At 39.3% G+C, this 19,736-nt stretch overlaps 1 protein-coding gene and 1 pseudogene across 11 annotated transcripts in view; one reads left to right on the forward strand and one right to left on the reverse strand.

Moving 5' to 3' along the window:
• Positions 1-19,736, forward strand: part of CCDC171 (coiled-coil domain containing 171) — a 291,861-nt gene that overhangs the window by 265,907 nt on the left and 6,218 nt on the right. The window lies entirely within an intron of this gene.
• LOC309846231 (heterogeneous nuclear ribonucleoprotein A1 pseudogene) lies at positions 18,363-19,730 on the reverse strand (annotated as a pseudogene). Its single transcript has one exon. The product of its transcript is annotated as a heterogeneous nuclear ribonucleoprotein A1 pseudogene (transcript).

Here is a 19,736-nt window from a genome sequence, read left to right on the forward strand (position 1 = left end):
GGTGGTAGAGGCACGTGACCGGTGTGCTGGTGGAGAACCCCACTCGGCCATGTTCTTCTATAAACAGCCCGAAATGAAGATCCCTGCTCGGAGCCGAGCCATGGCCTTCTTTTTTCTTTCTCTCTTTCATTCTTTTTCTTCTTCTTCTTCTTTTTTTTAATAACAGGGTTGCTTAATTTGAGTGAATTCATTTGAATCATATGAAATTTATAGACACAACACTCTGCACCCAGCCACAAAAAAAAAGTCCAAAAAATTTTTTCCTGAACTTAAAAAAATTATTTTCTCTGGACAGTTTTAAGAGTCGACATCCTGTGTTAGAGCTCTCTAATCATCACCAGCACAATTTACAATCAGAACACACAGAGAGCCAGTTTCAACCAGCTCATCTGTTGATCTTGGCAGGCACCCTTCATCTCACTGTGTGCAGCTGCCACTCGAGAGTTGGGGGGACTCAGTGGAGAGCCTGAGGAGGGAGGGGTGCAAGGCTGGTCAAGGCATGAGCGTGGAGGCCTGCTTCATTTCAACAGTTGTATGTTGCTTAAAAAAAAAATAGTCTTTTTATTTTACTGCCCCTCCTTCTTTTTAACCTGAAATTAAACGAGGACCTCTCATGAGCCACTGCGCTCCAGGCATAAGAAATTGTAATGTCTGGCTTGCAGAAACTGTCCCGTCAAAATGTGCTTCTGATTAGGTGGCTTAATTACAGCTGTGAAAACAATGTTGATTTAGGCCTCAAGATTCCAGGGCATGTCAGCCGTTACTAGCTAACCTTGGACGGCATCCACCATTTTAAAACCCTGTACCATTGCAGTCACCCTGCTTGACAACTTTTTATTTAGGCAGAGAAGTTGCCAGAAGCAACATATTTTTATGCAAAATGTTGTTCCATGCACCATCCCAACTGCGCCGCCATTAGCGGTCATCAAGGAGATAGTCAGTTTTGCGCCTAGATCAAGAATGGGGGAGTTCTGTATGTAAAAACAGTAAGTGTTGAACAGTATTTTTAAAGGGTTGACTGACATAAGAATTAATTTTAATTCCTTTAATTCAGTTTTATTTCAAATCCAGCATGTTGGTTTAACCACCCAATTTTATTACACCTAAATTTTCCTGACAGTTTCATTTGCTGTGAGGAAATAAAATTGCAGTTTTTTTTTTTCAACAGGGGAAATAATGGCCAGTTTTAAAAATGTTACATTTGAAACTTCCCTTGCCTCAAGCTCGTTCAGATGCAACCTCAGTTTACTTTTGGAAGGAAACGAAGCTCATTAAATAGTTTTTAATATTTTAATATAATATAAGTATGTTTTCTCATAGTGAGAAAGCTTATTAGGCTCATGTATTTACACCTGCAGGGGAAGTGAAAGACTTAATAATTAGATGGTTCCAATACTTTGGAATTTTCAGTGCAATTGTCACTGACATCATAAATATTATAACTACATATTTATAGCAGTTCCCATTTCGTTGGTGTCTAAAACTGTTACATGCTCTGAATGACTTTTTCTTTGTCAATATTTTAAGAAGGGCACATCAGATAGAAAGCAGGGCCAAGAAAGGAAGGTGGGTAGCTGGACAACAAACCTAAGGAGCCGTAATTCTCATAATAATTTTGGAAGAAACTTGTGCTTAAAAATGCATGATTTATGCCAAACCGAATACCCAAGAGAGAGCTAAATGATTTCTTTAAAATGAAATCTCCCACACCCAAGACATTAAATCCAACGAAGTGGGTGGTCAAGACACATCTTCTTCTACTAGTCAGACTCATTGAACAATTGACTGACCGGACCGCGTATAGACAAGGCAACTTTTGTTCAAGTTGAATTAAGAGTTAATACATAGGTAATTAACTGTGAGGAGTGGATGGGGGTGAATAGTTGGGTTGATGAGGCAGTATGTGTGTCTTGAAAGCGAGAGCTGGACCACTGAATCAAAGTAGAGTTTAAATTAGCAACCCCATAATCTAAATAATATCAGTAACATCTTAATTGCCAGATATTGTGTAGGGGCATCTACATCTATGTCATCTAGTATTTAATTCAGTCTTCAATCTTATGGGCAGAATGTTATTTCCCCTTATTGTAGATGAGGCAATGCAGTCTCAGAGAGGTGAAGTAGTTTGCCCCAAATCCTGCTGTTTGGAATCCATAGTGAAAAGTCTATCTGTGTGTCCAGAACCCAGGCTCTAAACTAAAGCTGGAAACAGACAGTTTTCCTGGAAAATGGATTCTAAGTTATGAAGTGACAGGGAAGCATTAAGAATGACCAAGCTTATGTTGAGCGTGACTTTAGGCTGGTAAGAGACAAGAGGATTTAAACTTGAATAAAAGTTTTACAGTTTTCTTTGGAAGAAAAGCTAATTTTTTTTCCTTTCAGGAAAAAAAAAAGTGACTATATATGAAGACTGACAAATTCACTAGGTCTGTGCCCTTTTACCTAGAACAAAAAAGACCTTCCTTTTTCCTTCTGCTTTACGTACAGAGAATTGAAAGTGTAGATCCTTCCATGTTATACTATTTTGAAGATTGGATATTTGCGTTTGTTCTTAAGATTCTACGTTAGCTAAGAAATTGTGAAGAAATAGCTGTCTTAGTTTCCCAGAACTTTGGCTTAGGGCATACTTTGATAGAATCTGAATTCAGCTTATTCTTTTGGATATCCTTTTGTTCTCAGTGTTTCCCTGACACCAACTGGAAAGATACCCTTCCAGAATATAAGGGGCCACCTAAGGTTATAGCTTTATATTTCTAGTCTCCACCATCTTATTTCTGATAAGTTCTAACTGAAAATGTGAATTTGATTGAAAAAATGTGTTACATACATCGTATGCAGTATAGATTATATCTAATTTTATCATGAGGGAGAGATTGTGTTGGTACATCATTTTGCTAATCCCTCCTGGGAGCTTACGACTTAATTTTAAAAAGTATTTTATTAAATAACATTGGATATTATAGATTCTTACAATTATAATTATGAATTCCCTAGATGTTTTGGCCTTTTTTTTTTTTTTTGGTAATACAACCTTTTTTTTTGAAGAAGAAGAAGAGAAAAATGTCTAAGAAGGAGTTTTGAATCTAGATTTGTATGTAAATCTAAATAGCTGTTCTGTACCTTACTCTTCATAGATAGAGATATTCATTTCTTGGAGTATTGTTATATTTTGCCTATGGAGTAATTTTATTTTGAAGATCTTAGTTCATATACTTATATTTCCTAATCCATAGTTATTTGAATATAAAATCCTCCAATTCCTTAAAATAGGCTTAAGTGTTTTTTGTAAAGCGGGTAAAAAAACCAAGAAATTTCAAGTAAGGTTATTAAAATTCCTCAGCTTTTAGGACTACATTGTTTCTTCTTTTAGTGGCACTAATAACAAAAGGCATCAGGTGTGTAGTCATAATTTTTAGCAATAGTCAGAAGAGTTTAATTTGGTCACAATTTCAGCATTAAGAAAATATGAAAAAGTCTAGGAATAGAAATAGAAATAGAAACTGTAGTTAAGTAAATCTCATAGTTGTCTTTATCCCCACGAGGGAGACTTTTATAGATTTTATTTATTTATTCATTCATTCATTCATTTATTTATTTATCAGAGAGAGAGAGAGAGAGAGAGAGAGAGACAGAGACAGAGCACAAGCAGCAGAGCCATAGGCAGAGGCAGAAAGAGGAGCAGGCTCCCCGCTGAGCAGGGAGCCCGAGGCAGGACTTGATCCCAGGACCCTGGGATCATGACCTGAGCCAAAGGCAGTGGCTTAACTGACTGAGCCACCCAGAAGTCCTGGGGGAGACTTTCAAAGGACAGATTTTCACTTCCCATCCCAACTCCAAGCAGGGTCATTTTACTTTTCTCTCATTTAGAAATTAAACTTCTGAATAATATTTCATTTCACAAACGGGTTCTGCTATTACAAAGTTTGAAAGCCCCTGTTATATCAAAAGGACATCCAGGAACAGTGAGTGACCTGTTAAGAAGTGACATGTAGACATGTCATAAAATACAGATCATGTACTGAAGGCCGAAAAAAAGCAAGGCAAAGCAAAGAAAAAAAATGAATAATGTGATGATAACTTCTGTACTTCGTAAAATCATTTTTACTTGCTTTACAGCTGCTCAAACGCCTAAAACTAAGACTTATCTTTGTTTCTTCCAAAAAATATTTTTGCTTTACTTTCTGCATAAACTTTTCCAGGAACTACTTACTGGTATAAGATTTTGACTGTTGATGCTGATTTTTTGTCATGAAATGTATAACTTTCTATCCTTTGTTTTGGGGAGAATAGTGATATATATAATTCTGGTAAAAGCATATAGTGAAACTTTGAAGAATTAAAATCATATATTAACATACATTTTACAGCCCATGTGTAGTTTGAAGAACATCCTAGACAATATAGAGCAGCCTAAAGCCCTTTTAACTAGTCATGTAGAAACAAAATATGCAAATATTATATAAAATAAGCTAATTCATTTTTAAGCACAAAATGCGAAGACCTGATACAAGGTTACCAACTCTAGCATCTGTAGGGTTACCAGTGTATTACATATTTTTAAAAAACAAATTAGTAAAAATTAGGACCACTCTCTCAATATCATGAGAATTGTATATACTGGTTCCTTTGCTTGCAGTACTGTTTTCTGCCCTTTACCTACTTGATTTTTTCCCCAAGTTTTAAATATCAAGTCTCTCCAAAACACCTATTAGGCTGTTAACAACATTTACAGACTTTATTGGAATTGATTGTTGATTGACTAACACAAGTACTGCATGAATAAGAGATTGTTCTCTTCCTAGATTTTAGTGCAATACCTAGGACATAGGGCATAGTTTGCAAAAGTTCCATCACACCTTCCAAATTATGTGGCCTGACATAAAGTTCACCAGCCTCTTTGGAAGTCTGAACTATCAAAAAGCCAAGATTGTGGCTGTGATTGGTTCTCTGGCTCTGTGGGTTCAGAATTTCTTTATTCTTAAGATCATCTGTTACATCCGGTTGTTATTTAACAGATTGTTTCTGTGGTCCCCCTGACTCCTTTCCCAAGAGAAGGAAAACAGGAGAGGAAAGAAATTTTTTATAGGTGGTTGGATTTGAATTGTTCACCTGAGATCAAGGATTGTGTCTTTGATTCAGTACATAACATACTATTGGAATACAATAAATAAGTAATAATGGTGGTGGTGAAGAATTCACGAGTAGACCATCTGAAGTCCTTAAAAATAAGAATGAAAAATACTGTTCTTCTAAGTTCTAAGTTCAAGTTAAGAGAGTGTTTATGATACATTTCTGAGTTTCATAGAAATCTTAATTCTGCAACAAATAATACTTATGTCTTGACATTCCATATTCCTAAGAAAAAAGACCAATTTATTTTTCTTTACCATAAGAAATATAGAGAAAGATACAAGGTGTTCTAGAAATTTTAAACTATGATCAAGAGCTCTTACAACATTAATGGCCATGTAGAACAGTAAATTTGAAAAAAGAAACAAAGCAGTTTTAAGAATCTGGTGATAGGAATGTCAGCCCACCTGAGAATAGCTCTGAACCCTGAACCTTAGCTACTGAACCCCAGCCAGACTGGGTAAGGAGACACATCCCAAGTCAAACTGCTGGCTGTCTTGTCAGCTCTATTTGATGTTATTTTTTCCCCTTGAAGATTTCCCGTTTCCTCTCAAGTTCATGGCAATGTAGTAATGATTCGATACTACATGTATGTTTCTGAGCATTTTTAACAGCTTTGTCACTATTGTCGTTGATGCATTTAATTCGGTGACCCTCAGATTGGCATGTTGGCAGTTGGGCAGTTTCATCAATTTAAGGAAAAGAAGAGCAGAAATCTTCAAAAGGAAATGTAAAATGACCTTTTTGTGTCAGTGCCAGAAACAAAGGCCTACTTATGAATTTAGAACATTGGGGATGCATATGGAGTACATCATATGGAGAATGTTCAGAAACTGTGTTTGCTTTTATTCCTGTAAATGGTGAGAGCCCGATCTTCAAAAAAAAAAAAAAAAAAAAACCAAAACAAACAGCCTCACTGATATGAAGTCATGTAACAGTTAAGCATGCAATAGCAATGAGTTACTATTTATTAAATGAATAAACTTTAGCTTAAAAATCATATATTTATTGTGGGATCATATAGAAGTGAGACATATTCCTCCAATTATTTATGGTGGGATTTATAATGCTCTTGGGATAATAAATTTATTTTCAAGTTATCACACTATTCTGTTTTCACTCAAACTAATTCCAAGGTTCTAGCCTGGTCCAGGGACTGCCCTTGGTTTGGGAGATTTGGGAGTCCACCGTCTTTCATGGGGAAGACATTTGGGGAGCATTGGTAAATTCTCTAGTTCTAGATTCTCAATGTTTAGCAAAAAAGATCAAAAGGACCAAGGTCCCAAGAATCAACTTAATATCTTCAAGGAACATGCCAGCTCGCTACTACTGGTCATTCAGATCAGGCCTGTATGTCTAGAGCTAGATCAGGATCAAGGCCTGCAGTCCTATGTGCATTTTTCATTTTGCTGAGTTTGGGGTCTGGAAGCCAGGTGCCGTGTGTAATCATCCTTGTGCGTTCGTACCTACTTTGTGCTTGACCTTCTACTAAGTACCCAGCAAAAGTTTGTTGAGTCAATAAATGAATTTCGTTCCCTTGTGAAGAGTCCTAAAATCTTTTAGAGCTCTTTCTTTTCCCATATTTTATGCAAGGAAGATAGTGGTAGCTGTACATGGATTGAATACCAAAAGACACACTGAAGAGTGGCGAGTTTGTTGGAACTGATAAGCTTGCTGGTGAGTAAGGACAGACTTGCATAAAGCAGTAAGATAAATGCTCATGGAGCTTGAAAAGCTAGATTTATTTGGACTAGGGTGGTTAGGGAAGATTTTTGAGAACTTGTATTTGAGCTTGATTTTGAAGGGATGATAGGGTTTGAATAAGGAATTCCGGGCAGGGAGAGTTACAGCAGAGACAGGATGCTGCTGGCCTAGTCACAATCAAGGTCAAGCTAAGAGTCGTGTTGCTTTTCTTTGTTCTGCAATGATCATAATTTTGTTTGTTCCTGTAATTCTTTCATGCTTTCAGAATACACCCATACCCATACATAACCTTATAACTTTTTTGTGTGATAAACGTATTACTGATGAGATTCAGAAAAGTTGGGAAGACTCTGTGGCCACCGCTTTTTTTTTGCGCCTAAGTCATCTGTATTTTCTTATTGAAGCCATTTTGCACACAAAGGACAGTATCTTCCAGGTAAAGGCCTGGTCTCTGGACATGAAATAGAACAGGGTTTGTTGAGCCAGAGGGCTGGTGTAGAGCAGGTAAGAAAAGGAGGAGAGAGATGAGCTTTTATCCAGTACTTTCCCTGTGTGAGACAACATTCTCAGAATTGAAGATATGTTAACTTACTGAATAGTTAAAACACCCCTATGGGTATATGGTATTTTTCGCTGCTATTACTCTCATTATTTCCACAGTGTAAGGCCTACTGGGTGCTGGAGAAGGATGTGAACACAACAGCCCTGCTCCAGAGCCCACACGTTCATAGTGGCTGGGTGTATGGGCTCGGAGAGGGATTCTTCTAAGCCCAGAGTCACCTCTTGCTAACCCTGTGATCCTGGTGCCACGAACAGCCTCTTCCAGAAGGCTTCAGTTTCCTCATTTGTGAAAATGAGGACAGTGGTAGCTCCTGTCTCTAGGCTTGTATGAAGATTAAAGAAGTGGTATCTGTAAAGCCCCTGCTTACTACTAATGCTGTTTCTATTATGTCCTAATCATTTGGACATAGAATTGTTTTAAGTTTTACTTGTTCTCAAAGTACGAAGGAACTGAGGAGCCTCAAAATCCCTCCCCTTCTGGGCTCAGAGCATTGTACTTGGCCTTAGAGCGCTTCTGACTGGCATGGTGGTAGCCTTTGCCTAGAAACCTGTCATTCAGTTAGGTTTCAAGATCTGTTGTTAAATGTCTGACATATTGATAACAGGGGGAAGTACTACTTTTATATTTTAATACCTTTTTTTTTGAATATAGGAGTTTTATTTCTTAGGTTGTAAAGTTAACATTTTAATCTGCCTCATTTTTACATAGATAATATCCAATTACAATAAAATTATATTTATATTATATATATTATACATTATATATATAAATTATATTTAAAAAGTAAAAATGTGATCTTAATGAACCAAGCTACTTTGAGATTTGGGAGGGATAACAAATTGACAGAATATGAATTTGGTAATGGAACAAGCAGCAGTGTGTAGGGCTATTGTTATAAACCATTTCTGCATGTATTTATTAGAAAATTATCATTGCACACATAGAAATTCTGAGACCTTAACATTCCTAGATATTAAAAATTTCTTTCATAGGGTGTTTCTGGATTTTTTGAATATAAGTTTATGTTTTACATGGCATCATTTAATACATTTTAAAAACATTCCACTAATTTCTGAACATATTTGGTTTGTAATGAAAGTTAAATATTCAGCAATTAGAAAGGAAGGGGGGGAAAAAGCTAGTTCACTTTAAGATACCACAATACATAAAAAAATATTTGCTCCACTTCCTAAGTAGCATCTGAAGACTAAATATATAGATTCACCAGAAATGATGTTCACGAACAATGATCTTTAGAAGTTAATTGGGCTTGGGAAGTCCACAAGATTTTGCTGAGCTAATATTTAAACTATCATTTAAGACAGTTTGAAGGAGAATTATATAAGTGCCCTGAGCCCAGAATTATAAGAATAATACCCCAAGCTCACTTCTGTTTTATGTTGTGAATAGTTGGTACAGTGTTGAATAGTGTTCTCTAGAAAATTCATGTTTACTAAGAACCTCAGAATGTGACCTTATTTGGAAATAGAGTGTTTGCAGATACAATCAGTTAAATTAAGATGAGTTCTCACTGGATTAAAGTGGGCCCTAAATCCAGTGATCAGTGCCCTTATAAAGAGAGACGCACAGCTCTACGGAGAGATGGACAGGGAAGACGGCCATGTGAAGATGGTGGTAGGAACTGGGATGACACAGCTATAAACCAGGAATGCCTCGCATTGCCAGCAACCACCCAAAACTAAAGGAGCCAAGGTAGAATTCTTGCCTAGTCTTTGAGGAGGAAATGTGGCCCTGCTGACACCCTGATTTTGGACTTCTAGACTTGAGGGTGCTTAGACCATAGATTTCTGCTGTTTTCAGCCACCTAGCTTGTGGTCACCTCTGGCAGTCCTAGGAACCTAATACAGTTGGTTAAGTTTAATGTGGGGTGTAGTTTACAAAAGGCATTCATTATTGAAGGTAGATATAAACAAATTAAATTTTAAATTAAAAACAAAAAGCAACAAAAAATGGAGGTGCCTAGGTGGCTCAGTTGGCTAAGCATCTGTCCGATTCTTGATTTCAGCTCAAGTCATGATCTCAGGGTTATGAGATCAAGCCCATGTCGGTCTCTGTGCGGGGCATGGAGCCTGCTTGAGATTCTCTCTCTCCCTGTCCCTTTCCCTGTCCCTATGCCCCTCCCTCTAAAAACAAAACAAAACAAAACAAAATTTTAAATTTTTGTTTATACTCCGAATACTAGTAATTTTTTTTATTCGTAAAGGATAGTTCTAGTTTCTGATGCATCTTTAAGTAAAGGACACACAGCATATTAGTAAAGCATGGCCTGTCATTTTGGGTTCATTTCAGCCTAAAAAGTACTTCTCATATTTTATCAATCCAAATTCCTGTTCTGGTTAAGATGCTGAAAATAACTTCAGAACAGAAAAATGGAAAGCTATTTCCAGGAGGAAAAAAGGAATTAAAAACATTTAAAAATGGGATTCAAGTAGAATCTTCATTTTAAATAAACCATTTATTGACATTTTCTAAAAATTTGGTAAATAATGAGATTGTCCTTAAATTAGGTAAGGAAGGCATCAAATCCTTAAATAAGAGTGGACATAAAAAAAAAACAACAACAACAAACGACTGTGGAACAAGAAAGAACATTTTTTCTTCATGCTGGCTCTGTTATTTGCTCAGAAAAAATTATCTCAGAAACGGCCCAAATTTTTACTGACTCTTAAAAATTAATGTATTTTCAGTTTTTTAAAAAAGATTTTATTTATTTACTTGTCAGAGAGGGAGAGAGAGAGCACAGGCAGAGGGGAGCAGCAGGCAGAGGGAGAAGCAGGCTCCCTGAGTCCAACTTAGGGCTTGATCTCAGGACGCTGGGATCATGATCTGAGCTGAAGGCAGATGCTTAACTGGCTGAGCCACACAGGTGCCCCTATATTTTCAGTTTTTATTTATTTCTGTGAACTGATACCATCCGAACTCAAGATTTTATGTCCATGATTCATTCTGCATGAAAATTTTTAATTTTTTACATCATCTTGAAATGAAGCAATAATCAAAGGAATAACTAATTATTGAGTATTTATTGAGTACCTGTTATGTGCTACATGCCTTGCCAAGTGCTAAGGATGTAGTAATAAGAATAACAGTGTCAAGCAGTATTTATTGAATGCCTACTTTGTGCCAGCCACTGTACCGAGCACTTTATGTATATTAACTCATTTAATTCTCATTATCCTTACCTAAGGGGCGTTATTATCTCCTCCTTCCAGATGAAGAAACAATCAAGTGTAGAGTCCAAGATTTGAACCTAGGCAGTGTGAACCCAAGTCCTCAGTCTTAAGCATGATGTCATACTACATCCTTACCAAAATGACGGACTTTCTCTCAGGGAACTGGTGGCTTTTGTGAGAAGGTAGACCATCTACATGGATACTTACAATAGAGGTTCCCAGTGAAAAGGGAGGGTGATCTGTTTGAGGGCCTTCACGGTGGGGGTGGAGGAACGTGACATTGGAGTTAGGGAAAACTCGACAGGACTTAATGAGTCAAGTGGATGCCGAGGTGGTTTCCTAATTGCTCAGCCATTCAGTCAAGATTTACCCCTACCTTGAGTTTCTGGTTAGAAGTGAGCAAAACAACAAATACGCACTTTATGTTGAGAAAGATTTTGTTTAATTTGGAGACATGTCACAGAGGCATGCCACTTGGAGACTTGACTTCTGAAGCTCAGAGAGTCTTCCCAGACTTACGTGGATTGGCAAGGTGTGGTTAAACTCCCGTTGTGCCTGGTGTAGAGCAGTGATGCATCACCACCAGAAACGGTTTGTGTGGACGCTGGAACTCCCTATTCCTATAATCAGACTTTTACTTTTGATTACTGATAGGATACCTAGAATTGAAATCATGACTCTATCTTCATAATAGCTATAAAGAGGGGTGCCTGGGTGGCTCTCTTGGTTGAGCATCCTACTCTTGGTTTCAGCTCAGGTCACGATATCAGGGTCATGAGATTGAGCCCCGTGTTGGGCTCTGCCCTTGGCGAGCGGGGAGTCTGCTTCTCTCACTCTGCTCTAATGCTCCCTCTAAAATATATAAGTAACTCTTTAAAAAATAGCTATAAAGAGCTGCATTCAATAATGAAGAGTCCAATCAAAAAGGAACTTTGTCAGTACTCTCTTCATCACCAAGCTTTACAAGCATAGGTTTCCCAGGGCAGTCCAATTTATATCACTTTTCCTTTTCTTTATGTCACTTTTCCCCCCATAATTTTCAGATTTTCAGAGTGCCAATAAATGAAAACGGATTATATTCTTAGATTGGAACATACTGGGAGATAAGAGAAAATGTGTAAATTATTCAGATAAGTTTTCAAAATAAGTATAAAAATTTTGATTTCTCAGCCAAACATCTTCAAGTACAATCTATTTCATCAGAAAAGCTCACATGACTAAAATTTACAGAAAACTTACTGTAGAATTCATGCACAAAGTGCATGTTTATGAGCAAAGGCTGAATTCCATACTCTTAAATCTTGCCTAGACTTTTCTGTCCTCCCTTGTCAAATGTTGTTTTTCTACACCACGTCCTCTTTATGTAATATTTTTACTGATGAGAGAGTGGGAAAACTAACGACAAATTGATTGCTAGTTGACACTAACTTTTGGTAATCTAAAAATCAAATCTTCCTCTCAGAAGTGATTTGAAATGGAACTTTCAGTTCAATTCTGGAAGTTTGAGAAGCCTGCTTTTGAGCAGCTTAATGATCACTATAATATTTCCTGTATTACTGTCCAATTCAATACATGGAATGACTGAACTGTGGTCACACTAGTTGTGAGCACACAGGCAAGAAGGAAAGTAGTTAAGCATCTCGCTGTGTGTGAACACTTTGAGGGCAAGGAGACACCATGCACCTTGCCCACCTATTATGAAGCTTTTTGCTGTCGTGTCAAGTGAAAGCGAGTTAATTGGGTGAGGCTGTGGAGCATGTTAGGGGCCTGGTAAAGGGTTGCTGTCTGACAGCTGAATGTCAGCAAAAGCCAGTCAAGTGTAGCTGAGAGACAGAGACCTGTCACAAAGTTCCCGCAGACCGGAGCACAGTTAGGAAGCTGAAATACGGTTCCGTCTCACTTTCTCCCTCATTGAATCCAAGCACCTTAAAAGATTTTACACTGTATGTGTCAACTCCTGTTCACTAAGCTGTTTTCCCTCTCACTGTCCTGCATTCAAATGATTGAACAAAAGATGCTAATGTTTAGCAAAGTGAATGTAAATCCCCTTTTTTCTCCTTTTCTGCCCAAGCAGAGAGATGCTTGACTCAAAAGAAACTTAGAAGGTTTCCATCATACAATTAGATAGCCTCCAAATTTGGCCTATGATGGAATTTTTTTCCCCCAGAGAGTATAAAAAATTAAAAATTAAAAGCTGTAGGGGAAGAATGCATTTTTTCTTTGATGCACCCCCCCTGCCTGGGGGTCCGGAGAGCGGATAGTTGGCGAGATAACTTTCCTCTTGCCTATTGTCATGGGCTTCTTTCCCTCTCTTTCCGGGTGCCCTAGCGTAAAATGCCGTAATGAAACTCACCAGAAGGTCATGAAAGATAAACCTAGAAAGGAACAGTGAGGTCCCTCCTGAAACTGTAGATGCTCCAGAAAGGAGGCATTGAAGGAAGTCAGAATTAAAGAAAATGAAACTTTGTGAATTAAAAAATATTTTTGGAGAGAGAAAAGTTGAGTATCAAAACATGGCCTTCCTATTGGCTTTCTTTGGAATACAGATTAGAGGAAGTCTGTATATTCGACAGCACGCTAACATCTGGGGCATGTGCTAGGTGCCAGAACCCCGTGAAGACACCTGGTGATAGAGAAACAGAGTAGCCTGTGCCTTCCTTCGAGGATCACACAGTGAACGCTGTCCTTGGGAACTCCTTGCGATGGAAATGTGACTGTCGAGCCCATGCAGTGTGGCTGGTGTGAATGAGGAACTGAACTTTCATTTTTTAAATATAATTTTACATTGTATATAATTTAATTAATTAAAACTGAAATGACTGTATGTGGCCCGTGGCCACTAAATTGAGCTGCAAACAGCAGATTGTGAGACTATGTTGCCATGACACAGAGCAGGGACCTCCAACCCAGATGTGAGGTGACAGGTGGCCGGGAAAGTCTGGGGGCAGGGCAATCCCCAAGGTGAGTCATGAAAAACAGGAAAAACCTGACGAAGCAGCCTCCTTTTAAAGAGAAGGAGCAGCATGACAAGGATCTCGGACAGGAGAAAGTGGGCGTGCTGATAGGTCCTGGGGAGCAGAGGTGTTTTATGGGAAATCACCTCGATGCCATGGTCGCCTCTAAGCCCATGGCCAGTCCCGTTATGCCAGAGTTCACAGAACAGAAGGTCTCATAGAGCACATTAAGATACCCAAATACATGACTGACTGATCAGATCAAGTTAAGACACACGGGCGGAAGCAGAAGCATGGTAGGGAGCCACCAGGGGAAGGACCGTACTTCCTGACTGGGTGGTCATGTGTGATCCTGGGACCTGTGTGTCTCGGCTGCATCAGCCTTTTCTACTTACCGTGAGGTTGTGAGGACCAGGGCGGAGGTTTGACACAGGGGGCTTGGGAGATAGAGGCGCCTGGGCCATTCACCCCGCTTCCCTTCCAGGAGAGATGCAGGACAAAGATGTCCGCCCCCAGCCATAGCTTGCCACTTCCGCTGCTGAACGGTCTTGAGTTTTGTCTGCAGCTCTCGGGCCGATTTAAGAATGACACTAGCCTGGAGGACACATATCTCTTTCGTATGGTGTGGTCTCTCCACCCCGTTCTGTCTATAAGTAACCCGTTTTCTAGGGCACTAACTTACTACATTCTCAACAGGTGGATCTGCCGCATCTCACAGGTGACTGGCTGCCTCATCCTTTAGGCTCAACATTTATTTCGAGTTTCATCTATCCAATTTTTTTTTCTCATCTCCAATAGCAAATTTGAATACTCTCAAATAATAATCAAATAAAGAAGAGATGAAGGAGGCAATAGAGAGAAGACCAAAGAGGTAACTTGTATACAAATATTAAAAGTGCATTTAAGTTAGAGAAAATGAAGAGACACCTTCTTAAATAACTATATATATATATATATATATATATATATATATATATATATATACAGCTTGAAAGCCTGTGTTGAAATATCATCTTGTGAACATCCTACCCTGAGCCCAAACTGCATTTCAAATGCAGGCCAGGCTTTTCTGAAAATCGGCCTGCGGGCTCTGAGGAAGCTCATTTGAATGGGGTTTTGGTGACTGGTGAAGGATGAGTGGAGATTCTGTGGGCAGGTGCCCAGAGGAGGAGCTGGGAGGTGGAGAGACCTGCCTAGTGCCTAGCCTCCCCCCAGGCCTAGGGCCTGGCATCTGGACTCTTAGAAAAAGGCCCTCTGGGTGGAAACGGAAAGGAATGTTTTATGACAGACACGGTGAGACACTGGGTTCATCAGACTTGTCACGGTTTTCAAGTGATGTGGGTGGGGGGCGTATATGGCCAGTTCTGTGTAGAGACATCACCCATATGACACAGCTGGTTCATTGGAGGCAGCAGCCGGGGGAGGGACCCGACAACTCTTGGCGGGGACTGTGTGGGGCATTTGAGGTCTTGGGTGAGCAAGTCGGGGAAGACCCAGGGAAATGTAACTCATTCCTGGAACCTTGTGTATATCCACAGAACAATGAAGCTGGTAAACACCCAGTACCCCGGACATCAAAACTTAACACTACGAGAAATAGCAGCTGCGTGGTTATGTAGTATTTCAGCAAATTATTATTGAAGGAGAACTGGCCCCAGAGTCCGATCAGTTAAGGACAGTGAGAGCTCCCCTGAGGACACAGATTTTGTGGGTGTAGTTCACCACTCTATCCCAGGACCTAGACAACATCTGGCACCTTGTAGGCACTCAATAGGTATTTCTCAAAAGAATTAATGAATAGTGCTGATTTTTAGGATGCTGACGGTGGATGTGGGTTTAGATATGTTTTATGCATTATGCAAACATGGGGAAAACCCATCATATGGAATTGATAATGTAGGGAATGGATTCCTGAAATGTAATCTGTAGGTGTATTATTTTGGAATTTTGTGGTCGCTGTGTTATTCTCACAGTTCTATGGGATGTTCTCCCTAGAGATATGGGTTTGGTTTGAGACTTTGGGAAATGGCCCGCTTCTATGAGAAAGAACATTCCTGCCTATCATGTAAAGGAAATGTCATTGCCAGCTAAGTGATTTGTTTTGGAACATACTCCCCAGTGCTTGCTGTGATGTGAAGGCATTCCGCAGATGTGGACCTCAGCTCATGTGATTTGTCTTCCATCTTGAAGGGTCTCTCTCTCACTGGGCGATAGAGAGACCATGTTCTTTTAGCTGAAGATAATGGAAGGTAACCAGCCACTCCAGAAAGACCCAGCTGTAGCAGCAGTCAAAGGGAATAAAGACTGTTCGTGGCATTCTGTGAAGAACTGCTAGAAATTTTGGGTGTGATAGAGTAGAATGAGGGAATGTAACTTAAAACAGCAGTGTGGGGGGGGCATGGGAAAAAAATGAGTTTCCAATTTCCAAATGTGAGTTTATTGCTGATTTTGTTGAGTGATCGACAGATACAATGTCACTAAGACTTAGGAAAGTCATCTCTTTCAAACAACTTTAAATTTTAGACAGTTCTTCCCTTCTCCTCTTTACCCAAGTGCATGGTCATAATTCCACCCAGGGAAAAACATACTGCTAAAAAGGTCTAAATTTATAGCTTTCAGGTTATTATTAAATTTTTGACAGTGAATCAAAAAGGTGTAGCAATTTAAGAGGAAATTCTTGAGTAATGAAAAAGTGGTCAGAACACTTCTGCCTAATGGTTCCCAGATAGAGTGTGACATGTGTACATTCTGACCACAGAAGTTGTAATTTGGCAGCTGGAAGTGCTATTTGGAATAAAACGAAGGCGCACAAGTTGTAAGTAGCCACTCTACATAAGGAGTTGCTTTTGTGCAGGGTCGAGAGACAAGTCACTCCATATAATTATTTGTATTTGCTCCACTTGAGATTGTGGCTGTGGGTTAGATATGGAAGAAGGTGAAATAGGAAAGTGGCCTCCAAGAAATTAAGACCTTTTCAAAACTTGCAAACCACTCGTCTAAAGACCTACCCTCTGAGGCCTTTAGCCAATTACGTTTTCATTTCGACTGCACATTTCAGAGTCATAACTGTACTAGAATATGGGTTTCAGTATACATAAAATTAGTCTTTTTTAATAAAAGGTTTTGGTTATAAAAGCAAGGCATGCTTGTTGTAGGTAATTTGGAAAATGCAGAAGTTTTGGGAAAAAATGCCAACAATTCCACTAACTCAGAGCAAGTTATCCTATGTGATTTCGTGTATAACCTTTTCACATAGATGGTCTAGCTCAGAGGTTGGCAATGTCTGAGGCCTGTGGACCAAACCCGCCTGCCGCCTGTTTTCGTATAGCCTGCAAGCTAGGAATTGTTTTCACATTTTTAAATGGTTGGGAAAAAAAAGAGAAAGAAGACTATTTCGTGATATGAAAATTATGTGAGATCGAAATTTAAGTGCTCAGGAATTAAGTTTTATAGAACATGGGATACTAATTCATTTTCATATTATCTATGGCTGCTTTGCAGTGATAATGACAGGATTTAGTAGTAATGATAGAGAACGTATGGTCTGCAAAGCATGAATTATTATTTGACCTTTTACGGAAAAAGTTTTCTGACCCCTAGTCAAACCTAAGCATGTGTCCATGTTATCCGTAAGTTCATAACCACAAGTTTTTGTTTTTGTTTTTTTAACGATTTTATATATTTATTTGACAGAGAGATTACATGTAGGCAGAGAGGCAAGCAGAGAGAGAGAGAGGAGGAAGCAGGCTCCCTGCTGAGCAGAGAGCCCAATGTGGGACTTGATCCCAGGACCCTGGGATCATGACCTGAGCTGAAGGCAGCAGCTTAACCCACTGAGCCACCCAGGCGCCCCCATAACCATAAGTTTTATGGCTATATAATATTCCGCCAAGTGGCTATAGCTTACTTAAAGCTACTTCTGTTGTTGCATTTGTGATTATTTCCAATTTTTTCTGTTAGTATTGATATAAAGAACCTAGACATAAATGGAATTGTCAGATCAAATGGTATTATCCATTTAAGGCAGCTGCCAAATTATAGTCCAAGTGGTTCTATCAATTTCTACATCACTACCAACTTATAAATGCCTGTTTCATAACACCTTCACTTAAATCTAGTATCAGAATTTTTTAAAATGCAGTTTTGATTGGCAACAAATAAATACCTTTTTACTTTCCATTTTTGATGACTATTGGAGGTTATCATTTATTTGTTAATCAACTGTAGTTTTACTTTTGCAAACTGCCAGTTTCATAACCTTTGTTCATAGTTCAAATAGTTTTTTTTTTTTTAAATATTTTATTTACAGAGAGCAAGAGAGAGAGAGAGAGCACGAGCAGGGAGGAGGGGCAGAGGGAGAGGGAGAAGCAGACTCCACACTGAGCAGGGATCCCGACACAGGACTCAATCTCAGGATCCCAGGAGCATGACCTGAGCTGAAGGCAGACACTTAACCCTACCGAGACACCCAGATGCCCTGGTTCAAATAGTTTTAAAGATAAAAACCAGGGAAAGAAAATTTTGAACTTTCAAAACTCCCCCCCCACCATCCACACTCCAAAGATAATGAACGCTTTCTTGTGATTCCTTTTTCAGAAAGAAAAATAAGTATATGTACGCCTGTGTCTTCTGTTTATTTTTAAAATATAAGTGGGTTCTCTCTATCCACACACATAAAATTTCAAACCTTTTTTTTCCACTTATATATTAGTATTTACATATGCACCTTAATTTTTTTTTTTTGATGGTTATATTCTATGTGTCATTTCACTTGAATGGCACTTGGTTGGAGGGTCCTTTAGTTTCACTTAAAAACTCTTTTTTTTTTTTTTTTTAAAAGACACATTTATTCAGCGTCATGATCAGACTATTACATTTAGCAATCAACAGCATGGGTGCAAAAAAAAAAAAAATCTACATTAAAACCCTTTGTTGGAATGCTTTATACTTTCCACAGAACAGAAACTAAAATAACCTGTTATACAATTAGTCACAAATACAGTCCTCGAGTTTTTTTGCCCATACACATGAGTATTGTCTAAAACATGTCTTCTTTGTAGCAGCTAGGCCCTGCCACCACTGTGCTTGGCTGAGTTCACAAATCTGTTGTAACCTGTAGCTTCCCTGTCACTTCTCTGGCTCTCCTCTCCTGCTAAGCTTTGTTTCCTGGCAGTAATTAAAACCTTCTGCCACTGCCATAGCTGCTGCTGCTGCTGGAACCACCATAGCCACCTTGGTTTCGTGGTTTGGCGAAGTATTGGCCTCCACCACCATAAGGGCCAGAGCTTCTGCCTCCAAAATTGCCTCCTTTCATGGGTCCAAAATTTGAGGATTGATTGTTGTAATTGCCAAAATCATTATAGCTTCCACCACCTCCAAAGTTGCTTCCATCATTACCAAATCCGTTATAGCCATCCCCACTGCCACCATATCCACCACCACCTCGACTGCCACCAAAGCCACCTCGACCACTGAAGTTTCCTCCGCGACCAAAGTTGTCATTCCCACCAAAACCACCTCCACGACCACCACCAAAGTTTCCAGAACCACTTTGACCTCTTTGGCTGGATGAAGCACTAGCCATCTCTTGCTTAGAGAGCGCTTTCCTTACTTCACAGTTGTGGCCATTCACAGTATGGTATTTTTGAATGACAATCTTGTCTACAGAATCATGGTCATCAAATGTTACAAAAGCAAAACCCCTCTTTTTGCCACTGCCTCGGTCAGTCATGATCTCAATCACTTCGATTTTCCCATACTGTTCGAAATAATCTCTTAGATGATGTTCTTCAGTGTCTTCTTTAATGCCACCAACAAAAATCTTTTTCACAGTTAAGTGGGCACCAGGTCTTTGAGAATCTTCTCTTGAGACAGCCCTCTTTGGTTCCACAACTCTTCCATCCACCTTGTGTGGCCTTGCATTCATGGCTGCATCCACCTCCTCCACAGTGGCATAGGTGACAAACCCAAAGCCTCTGGAGCGCTTGGTGTTCGGATCTCTCATTACCACACAGTCCGTAAGTGTTCCCCATTGCTCAAAATGGCTCCTCAGACTCTCATCGGTTGTTTCAAAGCTCAGACCTCCGATGAAGAGCTTCTGCAGCTGTTCAGGCTCTTTGGGAGACTCTGACTTAGACATGACGGTGGTGGGAGGGGAGACTTTAACGATGCTTACTCGGCGGCGTCCACAGG

The sequence above is a fragment of the Mustela nivalis genome (assembly GCF_964662115.1).
Source record: "Mustela nivalis genome assembly, chromosome: 13".
In the NCBI taxonomy this organism is placed as follows: domain Eukaryota; kingdom Metazoa; phylum Chordata; class Mammalia; order Carnivora; family Mustelidae; genus Mustela; species Mustela nivalis.